Consider the following 17,016-nt stretch of genomic DNA (forward strand, 5'->3'; position numbering starts at 1 on the left):
TCTCAAACATGAACAAGAACAGAATGTGTGAATGAGAGGGATGAACAGGGAAGCTGCAAGGAGCAGAGGTAATGAAGGTAGAGTTTAAATATCAGAGGTTAACCATCAGAATAGACAAGTGCACAAGAAAGGTGAAGAAGAGAGTGAAGCCAGGGTGGAGCGGGTGTGGATGAGCATGAGGGGTGATGTGTGACAGAAGCCAGAGCGAAAGAGAAGTTTTACTAGATGGTATTGAGACCTGCTATGATGCATGGTTTAGAGGCGGTGCTCCTGACAAAAAGACAAGACAAAGACATTGGAAGTGACCGGGATAGACAGGAAGAGAGTATCAGAAGACAGCCCAGGTTGAGCGGTTTCTTAGAGAGGCAAGACTGAGATGATTTGGACATGTAGAGGAGGGATAGTGGATGTAATGGACAAAGGATGCTGAACGTTGAGCTGCCAGGCAGGAGGAAGAGAAGAAGACCACAGAAAAGATTTGGCATGCAGAGGGTTGGCGTGACAGCAGAGGATGATGGGCATAGGGTGAGATGGATGGAGACCCCATCAGGAGCAGAAGAAGAAAAGAAGAGTTTATTTACAGGAGAAGTGAAAGAGGAAGTCCTTGCAGTTCACTATACAGCCTTGGGTTGTTCATTTGGCCAACCAGTCGTAAAGCTATTTATTACTGATTAATAATAATATAAACTTCAACTTAAAATAAACCATCAGCTCAAGAATGACCTTAGAATGGGATTTAGGAAATTATAACACTTTTCCTAATTATTTTTTATAATCAGATTATTTAATGCTGCAGCATGTACCAGTCTCTTCAGTAAAAGGTTTCAAATGTAGTTTGACTTGCATGCATTTCATGCATGCCTCAATCTGACTTTATTATATTTTTATTGCAGGTTGCCACCTGGTTGGAACTACTGTGTTGGACTTTTTCCAGATTGAAAATAAAAACATGCTCTAGGCTACCAACGCTTAAGTGGCTGCTAAGAAATGCTAGGCTACTTTTCTGCTAGAACTTGAGGAAAGCGGTATTAAAAAAAGAAAGGAAAGAAAAGTGAAAGCACATTAGAAACAACATGAAGAACAGCAGTAAGCTGCAGCACCTAACATGCGATCCGTGTTCCTGCAGTGGAATGGCAAGTGTGTGGAAAGTAAATACAGCAGGTCCCAAGACGGATCCCTGCGGTCTTTCGTGTTTAAATTTTCTAAAGGTTTGTATTTAATTTGCTAATGTTATAAAGCAGACATACTGCATTTTGTTTTCGTCTCTCACCTTGTAGTTTGCTCTCAGCGTTAGAGCGGTAGATGCCCCCTAGCTGGGCAATGGTTCTCGCCGCCCCGAGGTGGAACATGACCACTTCCACCCCAACTTCCACCGTTTCCCACAGTTCTGTCCCCTCCTCACCCACCACCGCATTCTTCTCCATCAGAGTCAGAAGAGGGAGGATGTGGGGGAAAGTGGTGTTGGACAGCGGACAGCTTTCTGAAAGACAGATACAGAGATCATGTTTGTTGTGGAAACAATGGTGTAGCACCAAGATATGAGCAGGAATGGTTTCTCCATGCTTTTATCATGTGGTGTCGAGTTCATGAGACGCTCTACCTCTTCCATCGTTCAGGCTCTTCATAAATGGCCTGAGAGTTTTTTCATAGAGAATGGCGCCTTCTGTGTGCCGCTGCCGTAACGCCATCCAAGTCTCCTGCAGACGGGACACCTGAAAGACCGAAGAACAACACTATTGCTTTTGTTCCTTCCTCTTGTTTTGTATATATTTGTTTTATTCAATTTGTCTTACTATTTGCATTACCCGCACAGCTGAACCCACAATTGTTTGACAGCTAATCTTATGGAAATTGTCCCTGTCTTTATTTTTTTCAGTCTGAAAATATAGTTGAGATGTATATGATTCCTAAAAATATTCAGAGGTGATGTCTTTTTTTATGTAAAGACAGTTTTGAATATGTACAGAAACTTTGCCAGAAAAGACAGGCCAAGTTAAAAATATATATTAATAATAACTAAGAAAAAATATAAAATGAAGAAACTTTTCTGCATTTGAGTTAATAAAATCACTGAAAGGTTAATAAGTTATCAATAAATGACTTTGCACCTTTTGTTTGAGGATGTGATAAAGCACACTGATAGCAGTATACACAGTAGGCAAGGGGTTACAGCCTCCTGTTTATTGTACTACGCTGTTCCATTAAGTCAATATTTGTTAATCTCTTACCTATACCCTGGTTTAACTTTACCCCGGGCAACCTTTGTTACACATCCCTTGCTCTTCCGGCTGTTTCCTGCATCCCTCCCCTATCTCCATGAACACAAATAACCAAAGCTCCGTGCAGTGCATGTTTACCTGCGGAAGCTCCAAGGCTCTCATGACTGCAGCGAAGCCAAACATATTGCCCATTGTGCTCTTGAGCTCGGCAGCGATTTGGATGATTTTGTGAAGCAGGCAGGCTCGTTCTTCAGTCGTCCCCGTGCAGCCCAACACGTGCACAGCCAACATAATCGACATGGTTTGAAACCTGCAGGAATGTTATGTTATATCACATCATATCAGCCCACGCAGTGATCACACTTTGCTTAAAGAGGTCCTTAAAGTCAGAACAAGACTTCCAACAGCAGGAATAGGGAGACAACATTGAAAGGGAAAGCAGACATATGGTTTCAAACAGACTAAATAAATCATGTAGTTAAAAGAAGGCTAAAAAAAGATGGAAAGAATTATAAATTACTATGAATAAATTATGAATAACACACCATGTCATTGCTGTTGTGACACTCAAGTAACAACTTTTGTGGCTGAAAAAGGAAGCCGAAGCAGAAGTCCCAAAAACAGCAGTTTCCCTAATGACTTGAGCCTGACTACAAAAATGACCCAAACCCCACAGACTCCTGTGTATAAATGAAAGTCTTATAGCCTGGTAACAAAGCCAGGTTGGTCTCTCTAGTCTAGTCTAGTAACTTAATTAGCAGCATTATAGTTTATGGTTCCAGTTTGTAAAAACATTTGCTAGTAGATAACTTTGCAGATAACTAAAAACCAACTTGGTGGACAAAAGTCTAATAAGGCTCATGTCAGATAAACACCGTTCTATCACGCTAATGAACAGCTGAACTGGTTGAACAGTATTCACCTCTCCAGCAGGTCTAGTCTTAACTGTTGTCCATGTGGCAGCGTGAGCAGCTCCATCCCGGAGGTAACGCCCATCATTCTTTGCACCTCTGGCGTGACCTCCAGAATTCTGGCCACCTAGGAACACACACAGATGTAAGAACTGCTGCATTAGATTTCAGTTAGCGGAAACAGGATGAGCAGGAAAATACACTTTAAAATCTCCTGAAACATGTGCATGTTTTCACACATCAATAACACTTTGATTTAGAAATGGTTTAGAATTTGCATTCAAAGAAATACCCCATAGTTACTTGTTATCACTAACGCATGGCTAGCACTAGTTTTCCTTCTGCATAGTTGCTACTGCGTTCAGACTAAAATAAAGCAATCCCTAAACCTTTCTGCAGAGCTGCAGTCCATCCTTAAAAACAATCCCTATTACTTTACAAATATTGATTAGGGCAGCTATAAACAGTACCATGCAGTCAGCCTTGGTGATGTGTTTGGCCATCGTCCTGGGATCGACCTCCACCAGAAGCTCCTTCACCCTCCGCAGGACGCCCACTTCTAGAGGCTTATTCTCTTTTCCCATCAGTGGTGACTGGTACCTGCTGGGTTTGAAACAGGAGACCGTCTCCACCACAGGCGAAAAGTACACATTCCCATCCTCGGCCCTCAGTGGGTCGACCCCCGCTGACCCCTCTTCTGCCTGCAGCCTCTCCACATAGCTCTGAGGACCAGGGTACAGCTCTGTGTAGCAGCTCCCGTCCGCATGAGAGGAGGGAGAGACCTGGGTGTGTTGAGGTTGGGGTCTGTCAAGATGCTGTCTCTGTAGGGTGCTGCTGGGAGAGGGCAGAGGTTGGACGGTGTCCGAGCGCCTTGGCAGGGACGGAGTCACAGTGGGAGTCCGGCTGCTGGACGGAGTTCTGGATGGGGGGGCTGGAGAAGAAGGGAGGAACAATTAGGAAAAAGATGATCCACTTGTGGTTAATAGTTTTGGACAATTATTTTAGGGCTCTAAGGCAGAGAGGAATATTATACCATCATGGCTTTTGGGTTGACTCACAGTTAATTAATGTTAAACTTTCATATTTTGTGCGCCTCTTATTTTCACCTTAGTTTGTGTCTCAGTGTTTCCCTTTTTCAGTTTAGTTCCTGCTTTATTTTGAAGGATAATTTCTTTTTTGCTTTCTGCATTTTCACTTCCTTTCTGTCAGTTTATTTCTGCCTTCATTATTGTCTAGACCAGCAGTCCCCAACCCCCGGGCCTCGGGCCGCTACCGGTCTGTGAGTCGTTTGATACCGGGCCGCGAGAGTTGAGACTCAGGTGTGAAATGTATGGTTTTCAGGGTTTTTATCAGTTTTTAGCGTTATTTTGTTATCGTTTTTAGCGTTATCTCGGTTTTCCTGGGTCTTTTCACGTGTGTTATGGTATGTGTTACGGTATCGGTACTAGTTTTATTTTGTTGTATTTATCCACGACACCTTAAAGGCCGGTCCGTGAAAATATTGTCGGGCATAAACCGGTCCGTGGCGCAAAAACGGTTGGGGACCGCTGTTCTAGACTGAGTTTACCGATGCCATAATATTTCTCTCCCTGATTTGGATCTTTACTTACAAACTTTTATGTCATTTAGTTTACTCACCGTCTTGGTTTCCTTGACTTCACTCAGTCATGTCAGTTAATATCAAGCAGCGCTGCTCAATTTGGTTTTTAATAAACAGAAATGTAGATTCCTTTTTATCTTTAGTTGTTGTCTCTGAATGCAATTAATCTACCGTGTGAGGACATCCAGTAGAATCATGTGAATCATTTAATTAATTAATCAATTAATAGGACACACCTACAGTATAATGTATCTTTTGAAGACTTGCATTAACTCTTTCGAACTCTATTGCAGCTTTACTTGGGAATTTTTTCTTGTTAATGTTCTTTTTCCTGATCATTAACTCATGGCCTGCTATTTGTTTTAATGTGCAATTTATTTGTCTTGTGAACCAACACGTTCACTTTTTTAAGTCAGAGGGCGAGGTAATGAAGTTCATGTACATGAACTCACTATTTGAACACACTGTTTGATTAGGCACACCGATAACCTTCTACTTACGTCACAGTAAATTACAACAGTTTAATAATTACACATTACCCATGTGTAGTATTCTCATAAAGTTTTACTGTTTTCTTTCCACATTTGCACGTTATTTCTATGTTGCCTTCAATTTTTCAATTACTTCCATTTTATCCTCAAATGTCTTGACCCAAAACCATCCATTCATTTCAGATACACTTGCCTTTGTCTATAGTAACCTGTAGCAACTAGGGATGGGTATCGAAAACCGGTTCTTGTTGAGATCCGGTTCCCACTATTTTAATTCCTTGGAATCGTTTGCCATTTTTAAAAACGATTCCCTTATCGATTCCAGTCGCCCCGAATGACGCCATCGCGTTGAGTAGCGTCTTTTACCCAGTAGGAAACATGGCGCCAGAGCGGCACAAACGCTCAAAAGTTTGGTTACACTTTATGAGAAAGGATGACAACAGGGCAACGTGCAATACTTGCAAAGTAGAGATTTCATCAAAGGGAGGAAACACGACGAATATGCAAAAGCATTTGCTCAAAAAACACGCGATAGCTTTCAACGAATGTCGTGTTTTTGATCCGCTCCGGACTAGCGAAGCTCAACCCAGCAGCAGCGGTAGCGTTTCCACGTCCTCTCCCGTTAATACTGCAGGTAACTAAGCAACTAGCATTGCATATTATGTTAGCGCGATTTACCTTATTGCAAAACCTGCTATTACTGTGCATTCAGATAACCATGACGAGAGAGACAGACAGAGACAGACTGGCTCAGATGCTGGCAGTTCTCGCTGAAGTCTACGGGTGGCTTCTCCTTTCACAGAGGCAGGGAAAAGTAAAATGACACAGGCCAGGATAGACGAATGTCACCGAGCAGTGACTAAGTTTGTTGTAAAAGGCTTGCACCCTTTTGCCACAGTAGATGCCCCCGAGTTTCGGTAAGTGAATGTTTAATTGTAGGCTAAGTCAGGGAATGTCAAAGTTGCATGTTCTCCTCTTACCAGATGTTTCATCCGTTTCCATTTCTATATCTTTTAGAGAAATGATAAAGACTCTGAACCCTAAGTACAAAGCCCCAAACAGAGACAGTTTAACCAACCACTTGATCCCTGCTTGGTATGCAGTCGAAAAGGCTAATCTGATTTCTCAGCTGAAACATGTGTTGAAGGAAGCCATCACTGCAGATGGATGGACAAGTTTTAGTCAAGATCATTACCTCACAGTAACGCTGCATTATGTCAGGAATGGCCAGAGTTGAGTATGGTATCAAAGACAAGGTTGTGGCAGCCACTGTTGATAATGCAGCCAACATGGATGTAGCTGTCAAAAAGCAACAAATTCTCAAGTTTCCATGCTTTGCACACACCCTGAACCTTGGAGCTCAGAAGCTCTACAACTGTCCTGCCATTTCCAACTGGGCGGCAAGAATTCGCTCTGTGATTGTATGGATGAAGAGGTCCCACATGGCAAAAGTGGTCCTGAAGGAGAAGCAAGAGTTGCTCAGTAAGCATAGTAAATATGGTTTTTAAGATTGTGTATATTATAATCATTAGATCATGATCAAATTAAATTTATAAACTAAGATATGTGGGACCATATGGGACCTTACATTAGCATTTAAGTTGTGAACGCGTTACCCCTCAGAGCTGCCCAAGCATATGCTGCTCCTAGATGTAAAGACCAGATAGAACTCTTTGTATTTGATGATGGAGAGATTCTGCGAGCAGTTTCCTGCCATCCATAGAAAAGGAAAGGTGAGTGGTATTGAAAAATAATGATAATATGGCTTAATTTGGACTCAGGTTTTATTTTTGTTTGTTTTAAGCAACATATCTGTTGTATTTTTGCTTTGTTGATATTGCAGACTTCCTAAAATGGGCAATGATGACTTAAGAAAAGCAGAGGAGTTTGTGGTACTCATGCGGAAGCACTACACCTCCACACTAGCAGTGTCCAGTGACAGAAGTCCGACCTGTGATGAGATTTTGCCCATCCTGCAAAAGCTACAGCAACACTACACCGTACAAGAAGATGACTCTGCCTTCACAAGGAGCATAAAGGACAGCATTTAGAAAGATCTTTCCAAACGATACCAGGTACAATTGATGATTGATTTATCCTCCGTGAATCGCAACCTTATCGTGGTGGATGGGTTTGTGTGTCCCAGGGATCCCAGGGGCTATGTTGTCTGGGGCTTTTACCCCCTGGTAGGGTCTCCCATGGCAAATTGGTCCTGGGTGAGGGACCAGACAAAGAGCGATTCAGAAGACCTTTATGAAAAGAACACCGATGGAACAGTTTACCCTGCCCGGGATAGGGTTACCGGGGCCCCGCCCTGGAGCCAGGCCCGGGGAGGGTGCCCGAGGGCGAGCGTCTGGTGGCCGGGCCTTAGTCCATGGGGCCCGGCCGGGCACAGCCCGAAGAGGAGACATGAGCCCATCCTCCCGCAGGCCCACCACCCGCAGGAGGCGCCATAGGGGTCGGGTGCATTGTGTGCCGGGTGGCGGCCAGGAGTGGAGGCCCTGGCGGACTGACCCCCAGCTGCCAAGACCGGCAATAGGGACATGGAATGTTACCTCTCTGGTGGGGAAGGAGCCTGAGTTAGTGCGTGAGGCTGAGAGGTACCGGCTAGATATAGTCGGGCTCACCTCTACGCATGGCTTGGGCTCTGGAACCAGTCTCCTGGAGAGGGGCTGGACTCTGTCTCAGTCTGGAGTTGCCCTTGGTGAGAGGCGGCGGGCTGGGGTGGGTATTCTAATATCCCCTCGGCTTGCTGCCGGTATGTTGGGGTTTTTCCCGGTGGACGAGAGGGTTTGTTCACTGCGCCTTAGGGTCGGGGAACGGGTCCTGACTGTCATCTGCGCTTATGCGCCGAGTGGCAGTTCGGAGTACCCAGCCTCCGGGGGGGGGGGGGGGGGGGGGGGGGGGGGGGGTGTGCTGGAAGGTGCTCCACCTGGAGACTCTGTTGTCCTACTGGGAGACTTCAATGCTCACGTGGGTAACGACAGCGAGACCTGGAGGGGCGTGATTGGGAGGAACGGCCTCCCTGATCTGAACCCGAGCGGTGCTTTGTTATTGGACTTCTGTGCTAATCACAGTTTGGCCATAACGAACACCTTGTTCGAATATAAGAGTGTCCATAAGTGCACGTGGCACCAGGACGCTCTAGGCCGTAGGTTGATGATCGATTTTGTAATCGTATCACCAGACCTGCGACCATATGTTCTGGACACTCGGGTAAAGAGAGGGGCTGAGCTGTCAACTGATCACCACCTGGTGGTGAGTGGGATCAGGTGGCGGGGGAGGACGCTGGACAGACCTGGTGCACCTAAACGCGTAGTGAGGGTGTGCTGGGAACGACTAGCAGAGGCCCCAGTCCGCGAGATCTTCAACGCACACCTCCGGCAGAGCTTCAACAGCATTCCGAGGGAGGCGGGGGACATTGAGTCCGAATGGACCATGTTCAGCGTCTCCATTGCCGAAGCTGCTGCATTGAGCTGCGGCCGCAAGGTGATTGGTGCCTGCCCTGGTGGTAATCCCCGAACCAAATGGTGGACACCAGAGGTGAAGGGAGCCACCAGGCTGAAGAAGGAGTCCTATCGGGCTTGGTTAGCCTGTGGGACTCCGGAGGCAGCCGACAGGTATCGACAGGCCAAGCGGAATGCGGCTCGGGCAGTGGCTGAAGCAAAAACTCGGGTGTGGGAGGAGTTTGGAGAGGCCATGGAAAAAGACTTTCGGACTGCCTCGAAGAGATTCTGGCAAACCGTCAGGCGTCTCAGGAGGGGAAAGCGGTGCTCTACCTGCACTGTGTATAGTGCTGGCGGAGCGCTGCTGACGTCGACTGAGAAAATTGTCAGGCGGTGGAAGGAATACTTCGAGGACCTCCTTAATCCCACTGACGCGTCTTCCGAGGAGGAAGCAGAGTCTGGGGATGAGGGGAATGACCCGCCAATTTCCGGGGGCGAGGTCACTGAGGCAGTTAAACAACTCCTTGGTGGCAGAGCCCCTGGTGTTGATGAGGTCCGCCCCGAGTTCCTGAAGGCTCTGGACGTTGTAGGGCTGTCCTGGTTGACACGCCTCTGCAATGTTGCGTGGAGATCAGGGGCAGTACCCATGGACTGGCAGACCGGGGTGGTGGTCCCCATCTTTAAGAAGGGGGACCGGAGGGTGTGTTCCAACTACAGGGGGATCACACTCCTCAGCCTCCCCGGGAAAGTCTATGCCAGGGTGCTGGAAAGGAGAGTTCGTCCGCTAGTCGAACCTCGGATACAGGAGGAACAATGCGGTTTTCGTCCTGGACCACTGAACACTGGACCAGCTCTTCATCCTCTCGAGGATACTTGAGGGTGCATGGGAGTTTGCCCAACCAGTCTACATGTGTTTTGTGCAGCCGAGTGTGAAGCAGCGGGAATGAGGATCAGCACCTCCAAATCTGAGGCCATGGTTCTCAGCCGGAAAAGGGTGGAGTGCCCACTCCGGGTCGGGGATGAGTTCCTGCCCCAAGTGGAGGAGTTCAAGTATCTCGGGGTCTTGTTCGCGAGTGATGGGAGAAGGGAGCCGGAGATCGACAGACGGATTGGGGCTGCAGCTGCAGTAATGCAGACGTTGCAGCGGTCCGTCGTGGTGAAGAGGGAGCTGAGTGTAAAAGCCAAGCTCTCAATTTACCGGTCGATCTACGTCCCTACCCTCACCTATGGCCACGAGCTGTGGGTAGTGACCGAAAAAACGAGATCGCGGATACAAGCGGCGGAAATGAGCTTCCTCCGAAGGGTGGCTGGCCTCTCCCTTAGAGATAGGGTGAGAAGTTCGGCCATCTGGCAGGGGCTCAGAGTAGAGCCGCTGCTGCTCCACATCGAAAGGAGCCAGCTGAGGTGGTTTGGGCATCTGACAAGGATGCCCCCTGGGCGCCTCCTGGGTGAGGTGTTCCAGGCATGTCCCACCGGGAGGAGGCCCCGGGGCAGACCCAGGACACGCTGGAGAGATTATATCTCTTGGCTGGCCTGGGAACGCCTTGGTGTTCCCCCAGATAAGCTGGAGGAGGTGGCTGGGGAGAGGGAGGTCTGGGCCTCTTTGCTTAGGCTGCTGCCCCCGCGACCCGGCCCTGGATAAAGCGGATGAAGATGGATGGATGGATGGATTTATCATAAATAAAATAACAGTTATAAATACTGAAGGATTGTCATGATGTCCCATTTTCCTCCCTCTTAAAAATTTAAGGACGCTGATATCAAGAGCTTCCTGGAGGAGGCCACCATCTTGGACCCCCGATTTAAATCCAAAGTGGATAAGGATGAAGTCTGGCTCCAGGATCAGGGAAGCAGCAATTGCAGCAAAGACAGAGGCAGGAGCAGATGAGGTATTTCAATATGACGGTGTTTTTCACTGTAGCACATTTCCATTGTGAGAGTGAGACCTTTCATCTATGGATCTGTGGTACTTAGTTTGATTTGTTTGTTTATTTGCCACTTTCTACTCAAGCACCTGGAGCAAGGAGACACACCGGGAGAGTGTGTCGAAGATGAGGATGAAGAAGACTATGTAAGTTTAGTTTATTGTGATGATAATTTAAATGTCATGGATTGTTCATTTTTTGCTTAATTCTTTATCATGTCCATTTAATTTCAGGCGCCACCAGTAAAGCAAAAAAAAAAAAAAAACGGCCTTGGAGGAACTCTTTGAAGAAGAGGACAACGAGCTGCAGTCATTCCAACAACGGCAGCCCGTTCTTTCCCTGGCCCAGAGATTGGATCAGGAGATCCAGCTGTATAGAAGCCTAACCCCCATCCCCTGCAAGGATAACGCCGCCCTATGATGGTGGAGCAAGAGAGAGACTCTGCCCCTGCTGTCAGCACTGGCTGAAAGGTTTCTGTGTGTGCAGGCATCCTCCACCCCTGAGAGGGTGTTCTCCACAGCTGGAGAGACCATAAGTCCAGAAAGATCACGTATCCTTCCTGAAAAAGCAGATATGCTTATATTTCTGCAAAAGAATTTTTAATTCTCCATAGTTGATGGATGCAGAATTGCACAGTGCACAGTTCCATTGGACTTGAGTTGACTGTATTTTTTGCTGGCTGATATAGTTACATATATACTTTTAAAAAGGAGAGTGTGAATGTTACTGGACTTTCTTGTGTAATTGCCACTGAATAACTTATGTTATACTTTGTTATTGCTATAACAGAATATTTATTTTATTATTATTTTACATTTACAACTTTTTTTTTCCCTGGGTTCTCGTGGCACCCCATCGAGGAGCAGTAGGCTGTGAATCGCTTAAGATCTCACTATTGAGTTTGTACTCCTACATTTCTGCCTTGTTCAAAGATAAGATATAAAACAAAGTTCAAAGCTAATCAACCTGTGTGTTCTCCTCTTTTTAAAAATAAGAATCGATAAGAGAATCGATAAAGAATCGAAACGTTAAACAGAATCGATAATGGAATCGGAATCGTGAAAATCTTATCAATACCCATCCCTAGTAGCAACAGTATTATCTACTACATCTGTTGATCAGAGTTCACAACATTTGATCCAGTTTTCTCTTATGTAACCAACCTTTCTGCTGAAAACTAGAGATGGACCGATCCGATATTACGTATCGGTATCGGTCCGATACTGACCTAAATTACTGGATCGGATATTGGAGAGAAATAAAAAATGTAATCCGATCCATTAAATATCAAAAAAGCACCTCACAAAACTTGTTACGCGGTGTAACTCGGCTCATAACCGTAGCATGTCGGAGCAGTGTGGTCACGTGATAGAGCGGCTGTGTGTATTTGTAGCCTGCTAGCAAACATTTCATCTCCGAGGAAGTTATCCCAGAGAGAAGTAAAGAAAGTGTGTAAGTTCATCTCTGAATGTTTGTAAAGCATTCCCGCGTTAAGCTTAACAACCGATATATAGAGCAACTGTCTCTCTCTCTCTCCCTCCCTCTCCTGCTGCTACTTCAATGTGAAACTGATTAATGATCAGCTGATCGGCTTTTCTGTCGCGAGTCAGTCTCTCTTGTTTTTTTATCGCCCACTTCTCACCAGAAAGAGGAAACCAGCGGCTGAACAACAGCAGCACGTTTAAGCTTGATAAGCTGTTGTTAGAATTTATTTAATATTACTTTCTACACCAGGATCTTTTTCTACGCAGCTGACAGCTGGTAACTGTGCAGGGGCGGATCTAGCAAAGTTTAGCCAGGGGGGCCGATAGGGCATGAACAGGGAAAAGGGGGCACAAAGACATACTTTTCTTTCTTATTCTCATTTAAAATGTCGAGCTTTTAATTATTTAAAAATTATCTGAATCTTACACCCAAAGTTTTAATCTGATGTAAAATGTATAGAAGTCCATTACTGTATATAGTAACTGTTAAGTCTAATATACTCTAGTAAGCTATAGTACATTTTCCTTTGGGAAAATACCATCTGTGCAGTCTGCAATTCTGTTGAAGAAAGATGTTGAATCTATTTAATTATTCTTGAAAAATAATTGATTTCTGTGAATTTTTTTCACCCTGCATCAAATTAAAGTTGATTATGTTGATTAAGCATCATGAGGTGGGGGGTGGTTCCCTATTTTCTTTTGCTGGGAGTTTGCAACCCTATTAGTTAGGTTGCTTAATATTTCTGCTAAGTACTCTTTAAAATACCAGAATAGGGAGGATGGAGTAGGTTTAAGTTTATTAGATTGATCAGTGTTGCTGATCTATGAAATATTTTGGGTGCAGTGTGTTTTTTTTACATACAGGTATAACAGAATAGCTTTAGTGTTGTTGTTGTTTTTTAACTTGAGTATGAACTTATACAAAAAGCAGCAAGATATTAAAAAAACAGTTTTATTGATTAAAAAACACACTATATCGGATTCATATCGGTATCGGCAGATATCCAAATTTATGATATCGGTATCGGTATCGGACATAAAAAGGTGGTATCGTGCCATCTCTACTGAAAACTACAAAAGGCTCTGAACCTTACTCCTGCTACCTTAGAGCTGATGCGGTCAGAGGTGTTTTGCTCGTCAGAGCCCGACGGCAGTCATTCACTCAGACGGGCTGTGAAGCAGGCTGGACACAAACAACAGGCTCTGGTTGAAACGTGAGATCTTTTTACAGGGACGCTCTAGGTAAGTACTTAGATCAAAAACCCAAGATCAGCAAGACTTTTAGAAGATAAAATGGCATTTTAATGTAAACCCCAAATACCTTTAATGCTGTTATAGAGCATTTCTTTGTGTAGTTACGCTGCGAGTTCTGTTCTGAAATATGCATGACCGACCAGCTCAGAACAGAATATTTCCCAGATGTCTCCTCTCAACAATAACAAGGCTGAGCTTTATGATTGCATGGAGGAATCTCACTATATAAACTATCCTCATTCACAGTCATAGTTTGTTCTGATCACAAGGAACAAAAGCGAGAAAAAGAATGAATTGTTTTGGAATCGGATGCATTTCAGCTTGGAAAATTGTTTTCTTTCGAAAAAAAGAAGGAAGCTTCAAAGGTCACACAAGTTCAGACTTTCTCAAATTAAATACAGAGAGAACATGGAGTTACTTTTTTTGATGCAAAACAAAGATTTTTCTTATAAAGTTTTGTTTTGATTATTTTAATTTTGGAACTAAAGACAAAATGTTAAGTCTTGCAAGCACAAAAGGTCTTTTGACTGGTGGTGGTCAGAGGGCCCGATGGCACCAGTGTCCGACAGCCTCGCCTCTGTCAGTGCGCTCCAGGGCAGCTGTGGCTACAATGTAGCTTCCCATTACCAGTGTGTGAATGTGTGTGTGAATGGGTGGATGACTGAATGTAGTGTAAAGTGCTTTGGGGTCCATAGGAACTAAGTAAAGCGCTATACAAATACAGTCCATTTACCATTTAACATTAAATAATGGCAGCTTTTACATTTTGCTTTATAATTTCATACCCACTGCTATGCAAGTATTAAAGTAGGGTGCCTCAGCTTAGTGAAAAAAAACTGGAAATCTTTTGTAGAACGACTGGTGGCGGTGTGAATCAGGGTGGTTTTAGCTATACGGCAACCTTTGCTGTCAATCATAAACTGAAATGACTGAGTCGTGTTATTTACTCAGATTAGTAATCTAGATCACTAACGATGTGCATTGTAAAATACCACAGTATTTTACAATGCCACATTCCCAAAGTGAAATTACAAGGCTCAGAGGTTAGCTTTTTAAATACATCCCGACTTCTAATCAGGAAAATAAATTGGCCTCTTGGATTTAACTGTCATTCTTATGTTTAATAAGAATGACTAGATAACATCTAATGTGTTCTTAAACATTCATAACTTACGTTTTGGTTGTTTATATTTTAAAAAAAGGGTTGCTTTTTTATTTTGACAGATTTGAGCTTTATTTTTTTTTTTTTTATCACATGACGCTTTTTAAAAGTTCTTATTGTTTTTACTCTTAAACCTTTGGAGGTTTAAGTCAACATCGGCAATGACCCAAACCCAGACATTAACCCTATACGAACAGAATATGTAATATCTATTTATTTAAAACCTTTGCAGTTGCCTTGTGGCTACGGTGTTAAAAAGGTATCGAAACCTAGCAAATAATCAGTAACTTATCAATAATGAGATCAACTATTCGGGATGATCACTGCTGTAAGAAGCTCATGACTTTAAGATAATAATTCAAATCTGTATCTTAACCTTTAAATCTAAGTTTTTATCTTATCGAAGCCAAAACCACAGCAGAGTTGGCAAATATGTCTGGCCTGCAGTGGTCAAGTTTAAATATTGGCCAGTCCATATTTTCCCAACTTAAACTTTATCTCAAGTATGTCTCTCATTAGTTATTAGGGTGATACAAACTCTTGAACTCAAACCCCTTGCTCATAAGAAGCGATTTAACATCTTGACATCTTTGTCAGACTCTCTTTCAGAGATGTGCCATACAAACTTGCTGGCACTTGCAGTGCTGCTATGCTCTACATTGTTGGTAAATGGAGGGAAAGTCTTGGTGTTCCCTGTGGATAGAAGTCACTGGATCAACATGAATATCATCATCGAAGAGCTTCACTCTAGAGGTCATGAAGTCACAGTGGTGCGGCCAAACGACACCTGGAGCATCAAGTCAGAGTCCCCTCACTACAAGACCATCCCTATAAATTCCTCGGCCGGATTTGATAAAGAGCACTTTGGGGCATTTGTAATAGAAACACTGACCATGCGTCACCAAGGTGCTTCACTGTGGACTCGATTATCGATGGAGCATGACTTAGTGAAACAGTTGTATCAAATGCATGTCAAGGTGCTTGAGATGGTGGAACGCATGTTTGAGGATACCAAGCTGATGCAGAGCCTCTGTGATGCCAAATATGATTTGGTTCTGACCGATCCTGCAATTGGTACAGGTGTTCTTATGGCTCACCGTTTGGGTCTTCCACTTGTCTTTAATGTCCGATGGACTATTCAGGGTGATGGCCATTTTGCAATTGCACCTTCCCCACTCTCTTACATTCCCATACCAGGGTCAGAGCTGACTGACAAGATGACTTTCATTCAGCGTGTCCAGAATATGCTCTACTTTTTCTTCTCAACTTTACATACTCGGTATGTCACAGAATCAACTTACAAACCATTTGTCCATCGTCATTTTGGCAGTGACGTACATTACATGGAGCTGTTTAAGTCAGCAGATATCTGGCTGATGAGAAACGATTTCACCTTTGAGTTCCCTCGACCCACAATGCCAAACGTTGTCTACATGTCAGGATTTCAGAGCAAACCCTCCAAGCCCCTGTCTAAAGAGCTAGAGGACTTTGTGCAGAGCTCGGGTGAACATGGTGTCATTGTGATGACACTGGGGACGCTGGTAGAAGAACTTCCAGAGGACATCGCTGAAGACATTGCTGCTGCTTTTGCAGAGCTTCCTCAGAAAGTAATTTGGAGGAACAAAGGCAAAAGACCATCCACCCTTGGTAATAACACATTAATCTTGGACTGGTTGCCCCAAAAGGACCTCCTGGGTCACCCCAAGACCAGAGTGTTTGTGGCCCACGGAGGCACCAATGGGATACAGGAGGCCGTTTACCACGGTGTGCCCCTGGTTGGCCTGCCCCTTATGTTTGACCAGGCTGATAACTTCTTCAGGATGAAAGCAAGAGGTGTGGCCAAAGTCCTTGATATTGCAACAGTGAACAAAGAAAACTTCTTGGAGGCGCTAAAGGAGGTACTCTACCAACCATCCTACAGGGAGAAGATGAAGGACCTGTCCAGCATCCAAAGAGATCAGCCTATGAAACCGCTGGACCGAGCCATGTTCTGGATCGAGTTTGTCATGCGGCACAAAGGAGCGGCACACTTAAGGACGGAGTCTTACAAGATGTCCAGCATCCAGTACTACTCGATTGATGTGGCAGCCTTTCTGCTGACAGTTATTCTGCTAGTATTTACCATTTTTGTTTCAGCAGTCACGTTTCTGTTGCGTAAGTTATTTTACAGAAGCAAAGTCAAAAAGGAATGATTATTGTGTTACAAAATTTGTATGCTTGTCCTCTGTTCTCTATGCAGAAGAAGGACGGAGATAAATTCGTACAGGTAGTGTAACAAACCTGAGTGTGTGTGCAGCTCAATTCAGCTATACAAGCCTCACATTTTCTAATGACCTCGGTCTACTCATATTTCAGATGTATTTTTGCTTATTTGTCAGTATCTTAAAAACCTAAAATAGAAATTATTTTCAGTGTTGTTCAGGGAAAAGTTAGTAAATGAAGCAAGCAAATCAATGACTCAGTTATGGGTTTATATTCATTTGATTTGGAATAGTCTGCTGTTTAAACACTTTAAGAATCATCA

The 17,016-nt window shown here is 44.3% G+C and overlaps 3 pseudogenes across 3 annotated transcripts in view; 2 read left to right on the forward strand and 1 right to left on the reverse strand.

Annotated features, from left to right (window-relative positions):
* The window catches only part of LOC148100328 (UDP-glucuronosyltransferase 2A2 pseudogene), a 41,973-nt pseudogene that overhangs the window by 21,846 nt on the left and 3,111 nt on the right, over positions 1-17,016 (forward strand). The window lies entirely within an intron of this gene.
* The window catches only part of LOC148100331 (SH2 domain-containing protein 3C-like), a 32,536-nt pseudogene that overhangs the window by 1,183 nt on the left and 14,337 nt on the right, over positions 1-17,016 (reverse strand). The window contains exons 5-9 of the transcript XR_015719886.1: positions 3,601-4,061; positions 3,142-3,257; positions 2,358-2,529; positions 1,601-1,712; positions 1,271-1,480 (exon numbers count right to left, since the gene is read on the reverse strand). The product of XR_015719886.1 is annotated as an SH2 domain-containing protein 3C-like (transcript). The remainder of the gene's footprint in view (positions 1-1,270; positions 1,481-1,600; positions 1,713-2,357; positions 2,530-3,141; positions 3,258-3,600; positions 4,062-17,016) is intronic.
* Positions 13,215-16,700, forward strand: LOC148100332 (UDP-glucuronosyltransferase 2B31 pseudogene; annotated as a pseudogene). The gene is made up of 2 exons (XR_015719866.1): positions 13,215-13,318; positions 15,090-16,700. The product of XR_015719866.1 is annotated as a UDP-glucuronosyltransferase 2B31 pseudogene (transcript).

The sequence above is a fragment of the Neolamprologus brichardi genome, chromosome 12, assembly GCF_056152115.1.
Source record: "Neolamprologus brichardi isolate AB-2024 chromosome 12, ASM5615211v1, whole genome shotgun sequence".
Lineage (NCBI taxonomy): Eukaryota > Metazoa > Chordata > Actinopteri > Cichliformes > Cichlidae > Neolamprologus > Neolamprologus brichardi.